General features: G+C 39.7%; 1 pseudogene; it reads right to left on the minus strand.

The window, feature by feature from the left end:
- Positions 1-6610: 6610 nt before the first annotated feature.
- Positions 6611-9042, minus strand: LOC116413197 (uncharacterized; annotated as a pseudogene).
- Between the last annotated feature and the right edge of the window lie 402 nt (positions 9043-9444).

Genomic DNA, 9444 nt, shown 5'->3' on the forward strand with positions numbered 1-9444 from the left:
AATTAGTTGTTAAAATTGAGGATGGCGACTAGTACGCCGATGTGCTCGCAGACGGCTGCGAGTCTTTCTTGTGGGTCGTTGACTGACCTTAATTTGGAGGCCAGGGCCGTAATCTCGCCAGCGTCGATGGAGCTGGCGAGTTTCGCTACCAGTGCGAAGTCGGCTGCGAAGCTTGAGCCTACGTTCGTTCCAGTTTGCGGGGCGGGGCGCGGAGGAGCGGGCGATGCCACAATCTTGGCAAGCGTGGGAGCGGTTGCAGATGGCATGGTGGGTGAGGGGGTCGCCTTGACGACCGGAAGTCGCACCCAAGCATTTTTTGGCGGGGGAGGTGGTGCAGCTGAAGGCTGCGGGATAGTAGGGGGCGCGGGGCGTGCTGCGCGGGGTGCCTGAGCCTTTGTGGCTTTTGCGGAGGCCTTGTTTTGGCCGGGACGGGGAGCGCGGGGACATCCGCGGTAGTTAGCTGTGTGGCCCTGTGTGCCACAGAGTACACAGCTAGGTGGGGTCGGGGTGCCACTCACGCGAGTGCATTGCTTGGTGCCGTGGTCTCCCAGGCACTTGACGCAACGTTCGCGCGCGTAGCAGTTTCGGGCGGAGTGCCCATAATTTTGGCAGCGGTGGCACTGCCCGGGGTAGGTCCGCTTATTTGGCGGTTCTATTGATAGGCCTGAGATCAGGCAGACACTTCGGATGTTGAAGATAGATTTCCCCTCTGGGGAGAGATCTAGTACCACTAGTACCATGTCTAGTGGCGTTTTGGCCCTGCTGCGGTACATCCTGTGTACCTCGTGGACGGGGTAGTTTTGAGAGCGGATATCTGCGAGGATGTCCTGGCAGTCCAGCTCCTTAGGGACGCCGCGTATTACTACGCGCAGTCGTTTCTCCTCCTCGAGGGCATAAGTGTGGTAACCCACACTGTTTGTCCTGAGGAAGGAAGTTAACTGGCGATGATCCGCCGATGTGGGAACCACTACTCTGATTCCTAGTGAGGTTACCCTTGCATGGGTAAAGGATATGCGCTTTTCCTTCAGCGCAGCTGACACCCTGTTCCAGGCTGTCTTGTCCTGGATGATTATAGGAGGAGGAGGCCTCACTTTCCCCGCGTGATCGCGGTCGGTTTTATCGGCGTTAGCCGGAACGGGTGCGCCATCGTTGGCACGTTGGGTTTTAGGCGGGGGAAGATCGCGCGCCCGCTTCGCGCGTTTGGTGCGCTTGGCACCCACAATTTGGAATTCCTCTTCCGAGGAGGAGGCAGTGTCGAAGATGTCGCCTGTTTCGGCGACGACGTTGGGAGCGTCTAGCTCCATTTCCGTTGCAGAGGAAGGGCGGTTAGGAGCAACCTCCTGAGGGGACATCGGTTCAGGGGTACCCCGGAACCGATGTCAAGGTGGTCCCCGGGGGAAGATGGATTTGAGGACAGCTCGTCGACACCCTCCTGAAGGGAGGCCGCCGGCGAGGCAGGGGCGTCGTCATGTATCACATGTGCGCCCCTGCGCTCATCAAAAAATGCCTTTAAGAGGCCAGGACATTTGGCCTTTAAAAAGGCCACGAACTTTGGAATGTCTTCCTGGGACAGCGACATGTTGTCCCAGGAAACACTCCTCTTATAAATTAACAATGCACCCGACTATTAAGTCGGGTGCCAATACCTAAAAATAAATAAATTTATATTATGGACAATGTAGTACTTAAAAAGCGGACACAAAAATAAGCCGCGTATATAAGGGCTTGTTGCGACCTGTTCAAGTATGAATCGCCCTTTATGCGAGGATTAGTCACCGGCCGGCTGACGGTTGCCCGGCCGCTTTGTGTACAGTTAACCGCCCCTGTTGCCGATACTTGGCCGGGGTGTCGAAGGCGGCGCGGGTCGCCGGGTCTCTGACACCGGCTCAGGAGCTAGTGCGTTGCGCTTATGGCGCAGTACACCACCCTAGCACTTGTTAGTCCGGTGCACTAGAGTTCACAACACTACACAATTGTCACTGGTAACTGTTCACATGCACTCGCTACGCGACGAGGTGGCAGCGCGTGCCGTGTACGCGAAATAGCCGTCCCATTATAAAACGCGCGAAACTACAGCGACGAACGAGAACCTCGTTGTGCCTAAGTTGTCCTTTTCCTTGTGTCCGCCGTATGTGCGTATCCGCTGACTCCGTGCAACAAGGCAGCGCTACACAACGGAGTATTGATGCCAGTGGTGACGCGTGCGTCACCAAAGACTATCGAATGAGCAATTAATAATATTTAAATGAATATAATGAATATAAAATAATTTATATAATGTAGAATACAACACCTCACTGTCATCTACAGCGTCTCTTACCGTCTTTATGTAACTACAAAACCCTATGCGATACTTCATCTTTGGTGAGACATATAAAAATACTCGCCCAAATTGTGCAAATTAAGTTCTTTTAGAATTTGTCTACTTTATCTCTTTTTTTGTCGAGACATATTTTCATAATGAGTCTTAAATCAAAACCGTAGTTACACATTTCAATTGTACTCGTATATTTGACGAAAATAGCTTCTTCGTCATCGCGTCGGCATCAAATTGATACGCTGACGGCCCGATTGTCTGACTTCATTGCTATTATTTTCAAAATTATCGAGCTTCGTGAATTTTTATATTTGTCAGGAGCTTCGTGTTGAGATGATGTTTTATTTCTTAATTCTGCCCGACTCCGAAAATCTAACATAGTACAGACTATCGGGTTTTTCGATTTGATTGATTCCCGCAAAACTGGTCGTTTTTCGACTCATGCTCATGTTACCCTTCTGAAGTATTAATGTTGGCGATAAAAATTATAAAAAAATTCAACTTTAATTGAATTGAAAATAATTATTTAATTTACTTTAATAAAACATATTTTTATTTCATTCTATTTTATTGTAATTATTGACCTTGGACATGTCCTTTTCATTACATCCAACATTTCTTTGAATATTCCACGACTATTGGCTAACTCTGCCTCTGCTCGTGATCTGAAAGCTTATACCAACTGCTGCCTTGCCTCTGCAATAAGCAAGTGTCCTTGTGTAATCGACGCCTTCTCGATTCTTCGGTTCCTTCTAAAGATTGAGCGTTGCCCAATGGAGCATTACTCTGGATGATGTTGATGGTATTAGTGATTTTGTTCTTTGTGTCGTAAGATGGGCTGATGATGTCGATAGTACTTCTATGATTTGGGATGTAGCAAAATCGGTATTTATATCAGTACCACTGGGTCTCAATACTGCAGCAGCGATTCATCATCCTAAATATAAAATAATTTTATATTAGGAGGTCTTTACACAGAAGTAAAACTAAACTTTGATAAACACGTAAATATTTGTATAATCAAATAAAATATTAATAAAAAAAAAAAAACTTAATTATAGTTTTTTTTTTTATTAATATTTTCATGTGTGAATTATTACTGTTATTATTGTATAACAATACATAAAAATCTACAAATAATTAAGCGCATAAAGAAAGAAAAAAAAGAAACTATTTCGTACAAACGTACAACAGTACCTACACAGGGGCCAAAATAATTAAAACTAATAATAATTATAATAAAAAAAACTACTACAGAAGTCTAGCAAGAATGTGTGTGCACGTGCGTTACAATATTTGTCGTAATATATAGTTACAATTCTTATTATTACATACACACATTTTCTTTAAGTCAACATTTAGACAAACTGCCCTCTAAGCTGAAACGTTGACCACGAAGACTGCTTAATTTTGGGAAACTTAAAAAACATCGTTAGGGCTTAAGGGGAGGCTTTAAAAAATCGATTTATTCGAGGATTTTTTTGGAAGGAAAGAAATATCCGATTGAAACAAAACTTTCAGCGTTTATTGTTATATATTTCAACAGTCTTCAAATTTTTTTCTTAAAGTTATATGTCATATTATGCTTGGTACAAGCAGAAAGTGGGTTACTCTTAACTTTCTTAAGGTTTTTTAGTATCAACTAGAAGAGAATTCAATTCCGAATACAATCCATTTTCTCTCATTTCGATGAGACATTAATTTTTTTCCCTATCTTTCCCGCCAATTAGTAAAAATCATAATTTTCTTAAACTATCCGCATTTATATGCTAATCAGCGATTCCTGGCTAATCAGCGCCTTCCGGGCAATTATCTTGGCGAGGTAATTCATCTGTATATCAATAATAGTCAAGTGTCGCTTCTATTGCATTTCCCATACCTTCTACAGAATTCAAGTTTCTTCGAATCGCCAGACCGTAATAAATTGTTAATTTATTTATTAAAGTCTCGGTGAGCTGCGCTTCTTTCCACCGAGCTTCTCTTGTTGCGGAGACGAGTACCTATGCGCTTTTGTACATGTAACACATGGATCAATAAGGCCCGACACTAACAATGAAAACAACATTTTTTTGCAAAATTTTCCTTTATTCATCAACATAATCACCTTTTAGGGTGATACAATCGTTCCAACGTTTTTCCAATTTTTCAATACCATGTTTATAAAAAAAATTATTTTTCGCTTCAAAATAAGCTTCAGTTTCAGCGATGACCTCCTCATTTGAGCCAAATCTTTTTCCCTGGAGCATTTTTTTAAGATCAGCAAAGAGCCAGTAGTCACTGGGGGCTAAATCTGGCGAGTATGGGGGGTGGGGAAGCAGATCAAAGCCCAATTCGTTCAATTTTGACATTGTTTTCATCGACTTGTGGCAGGGTGCATTGTCTTGGTGAAAAAGGATTTTTTTTCTCTGCATGTGCGGTCGTTTTTTTGCCATTTCCTCCTTCAAACGCACCAGCAAGTCAATATAATAATCCATGTTAATCGATTTACCTTTTTCGAGGTAGTCAATGAAAATCACGCCATGCGTATCCCAAAAAACTGACGCCATGACTTTGCCAGCTGACTGCTGCGTTTTCGGACGCTTCGGACGGCTTTCGCCAGCTGTACGCCACTCAGATGACTGCCGCTTCGACTCTGGAGTGTAGCGATGTATCCATGTTTCGTCCATGGTCACGTAACGACGCAAGAAATCTTTTTTGTTGCGAGTAAATAGCGATAAACAGTTTTCTGATTCATCGACTCGTTGCTGTTTTTGTTCCATCGAAAGCAATCGCGGCACCCACTTGGAAAAAACCTTTTTCATGCTCAATTTTTCATGGAGGATAGTAAATACACTTCCATATGATATCTGTCTCATCTCAGCAATCTCACGGAGCTTCACTTTACGATCTTTCATTATAATTTTTGTCACTTCACTCACATTTTCCAGTGTAACGGCTTCCACATGTCTACCCGAGCGTTCCGCGTCATTTGTGTCGGTACGACCACGTTTAAACTCGGCAAACCACCGACAAATCGTTGTTTTTGATGGACAAGAGTCCGGGTAACATTTTTCAATCCATTGTTTCGCTTGCACGGTGTTTTTACCCATTAAAAAACAATGTTTTATCAGAACACGAAACTCGTTTTTTTCCATTTTTTAAACAAACTACAAAACGACTTTACTCCAACCTCGATAACTCAGCTGTTTCTGGTCCGATCGACTTAAAATTTCGACACGTTTCAAGCAAAGGTTAGTACTCTAGAAAGACCTGGTTACTGATTTACTACGAGCGCCATCTCTGGGTTAGTCTCGGGACTTATTGATCCATGTGTTACCACGCACTCGTTTATGGTCACTGTGCACTTATCACCGTATGGATCACTGCTCAGGATGCCAAGAAAAGTTTTGGAGTAGCCGCCGCCAATGTAATTACTATACATTACTCCAAATTTGCCGATGGATGGATAAATTATAACATCGTCCGAAGTCGCTGATACCAATTTGTTTTCATTACGGCTAGTATTAGCTTCTCCATCGTCCGATGGCGAAACATTATGAAACTGATTGCCATGGTATTTGCGCTTCAGTGGTTTTCCAGTACGTTCACTTGAAGATTTGCGCAGATTTGGATAGCTCTGCATGATTTCAAGATGCTCACGTGCTGAAAGACAAATCAAAACTGAACTTAAATGATAAATGTAGCTTTGTTTAAGCCGACGCAGCCCATTTATAATGAATGGATAACATTGAAACGTCTAAAAATACGAAACAAAATATATCATAAGTACGAGTAGTACCTTTGTTATCTTTATTTTAAAGAAAAGTCAATTATTTTCTATCTTATTTTACTGTCCTGATCACTAATGACCAGAAATGAATTAATTCTATTGGTTTTTTGTTGTTTTATTATTATACTTTAACTGTGCTGATAGAAAGTGAATAGTATGACTAGCTATTGCAGTTTTTTTTTATACGCAAACTAATTTATTTTTGAAAAATATGCAAAAAAATATTTTTTTAATCAAAGTTCACACCTTCTAGGGTATATAAAAATGTATGGATGACCAATAATTTTAAAATAATGTCTGTTTCAAGTAGATTTTACAATGGTACAATTCATAATTGTGTTAGATGCGGCATAAATAACAACACCGGTTGATGCAGTTATAGTTTAATCTTCGATATTGTGAAAATCTTACAAATGTAGTATATAAAAACATAATACAATAGGTAACAGTGTTTCTCTCAAGGAATCACGTAGCAGTGTCATTTCAACCGCGCAAATAGAATTATCAAAAATTCGTAGGGTAGTATTATGCGAGCCGCTATAATTGTGCTGGTATGTCGCTTGGACTTGTATTGGTATGAACAACTGTATCTATCATAAATAGAAAAGGAGAAAATTTGACTAAATAACAAAATTTGTAATATGGGAACATTTTTTAAATTAAAATGTATCTCATCATTGGGGAATAATAAAAAACAACATTTAATGTTCAAAATAATTTATTTTACATAAATTTACAATAAATGCTCCGGCTGCTCAAATTGTTTTCCTCCCACTCTTATGCATGCCCTGCATCTTTGGATAAATGCTCTTCTGAGCAGTCCTGTGTACCGTCACTCGTTTATTTTCGATGCGGCTGCTCTGAATATATATTTAATTTTTTTTAAATATTTCTATTTACGCTTGACTCACAGGATATTGCTATAAAATAAACTGTATAGTGTACCATAAACACTGGAATGGGTTTTATTTTCCAAGCTTTAAAAAGTCCTCTCCGAACACTTTTTTTTTAAATAGCTCCTCAATTAACTAAAATATAGAGCTTGATATCTCGTCGATCAACTACTATTAGTACCCTCTACAAAATAATGTAGGTTACGATATAGGTTCCTATCGGGGGCAGTTTCACCATGGAAGTACGGCCAAACCCTTTCATGCCAATCCATTCGTAGTTTTCATGTTAAATAATTATTAATAAAAAACTAAATATTTTTATTATTTATTCAGTGTAATCAAAGTCAGACTCTAAAAATTCATATAACGATTCTTCTGAGCTACTTGTATCCATTATCACTGCCAACATTGATTATAAATTCTTTTAATGTGACATTGTCTCTTTTTCTATACTTAATATATCCTCCACATTCATGACATGGTCAGTCGTTTTTCAGTCTGAGGCAGTTATACTCGAGAATGACTCCTTAATAAGTTTTTCTGTGTCTGCTACAGATAAGCCAATACTTTTCTTTGCGATTAGTCGCTTCGCTGAACTCCATATCAACTCTATTGGATTCAGGTCGCAATGATACGGAGGAAGTCTTAATACTTCATGGCCATTCTGCTGGAGAAGGTCATCCTGCCACATATATAGGGTCTGGTTTATGCTTATCTACTACACACATCAATTCCTCTTTTGACGAAAATTCTTCATACTCTATATTATTTCCATCAAGTCACTTTTGAATATCGATTTTGCGATTTGTCATTGTCGGGCTCTTATTTTTCTGCACAGTGTGGTAACTGGTATTGTCCATGATTATTACACTGGGCTTGTGCAAATTCCGAATAAGCTTCTCAGTCAACCATTTGTTAAAATTTTGACTATTCATATCATGGTGATAGTCAGCACTCTTCGATTTGGTGCTGAAAACCAATAATGCGTTAGGTACAAACCCATTTTCGTGCCCAGCATGCACAATAATGTACCTTTTTCCTGAAGATATGTTTTCCACAACACCACTCGTAGATGGACCTTGCCATGATTTCTTGGGTTTATAGTTTTTATGAACGTAAGTCTCATCAAGGTATACAATTTGCTTACCCTCTGCTCTTTTTGTAGCAATTGTTCGGAGAAAGTCTGTCTGTCTTAAAATATGGCAATTAAATTAGAGTATGAGTCTTATCAGATTTCAAATACGTCTGTAAATACATACGTACCAGTGTAAGAAGCAATTTTTTCCATGTATTGGTTTTGGGTCAATAAAATTTCCTTATTCTCTAACTCACATAACTTTTCTAAAGCGTTTTTGACAATATCGACTCTCGCGACATTCCCCAGTCCTTCTGTTAAAAACAAAATAACAATACTCGTATTATCTTAATCTGACATAAGTACACGCATAATTTTATTATACTCGTATTAGATAGTGAGTAACGACGAATAAATTTATTGGATAAACATAAGTATCAAAATTGATAGTTCATACTAACCTAAAAACTACGATATCGCATGTAAACACTCTTGTTTCTGCTTGAAAGCAATGTTTCTCTACTCTTGTTTTTCTTTGTATTTACATATCATAGTATGCAGTAACTTCCGAACATTACTTTTTATAGTTTTCTTAATCTAATCTAATTCTAAAAACGTAGTAATTGCGGAAAGAGAACAATGAAGTCTAAACAAATCAATGACGTTTGACAATTCAGCTGGTGTTGTCATATAAAAAGTTCCGTAAAAAACTCATTCTCATCTTTCATTTGCCAGACTATAAATATACTTGACCGTTTTATTTAAAAAGCCGTAAGAAAAATTCTTTTATTCTCTTACTTATGACTATGGACAATGGTTATTTCTATCTTTAGCCGATACAATTATATGTTTATTTTAACAATTATATGTTAACTATAATGACAAAATACAAGTTTAAACTATTTTTTTTCTAACGTACTTACTGTTGGGCGCAGATGGCCTTAACATCTTCACCGAGCGCGTGTGCAGGAGCGAGTGCGGACGGCATTCCGAGCCCGCGGGAGGGGAGTGACTGAAGCGTCAGTTCTTACTAATGGACTGCGCTGTGCGCCCGAGAGCGCCCTAGTGGCTCGGACCTCAACTCAGGCCACCGCACTTCGACCCCCGTCGGAGGACGGGGGTCGAAGTAGAGGAAAGTGACCAAATATGGAATACCATTTTGTTTTTTACGCATAATTTGCACAAATGTTGTAAATAAAAAACTTTATATGGTAATTATTAACAATCATATATTTACTTTTTATTATGTAACAATTTTTGTTTATATTAATTAGTTTTAAGTACGAAACTTTTTCAAGAACTAAATAATGATGAAGGTACCTAAATATGGAATAGGTACCCCAAATATGGAATACTATAAAAATTATCAAAACTTAACCTTAACTTATAT

The sequence above is a fragment of the Galleria mellonella genome, unplaced genomic scaffold (genome assembly GCF_026898425.1).
Source record: "Galleria mellonella isolate WM207_F2 unplaced genomic scaffold, CSIRO_AGI_GalMel_v1 utg778, whole genome shotgun sequence".
In the NCBI taxonomy this organism is placed as follows: domain Eukaryota; kingdom Metazoa; phylum Arthropoda; class Insecta; order Lepidoptera; family Pyralidae; genus Galleria; species Galleria mellonella.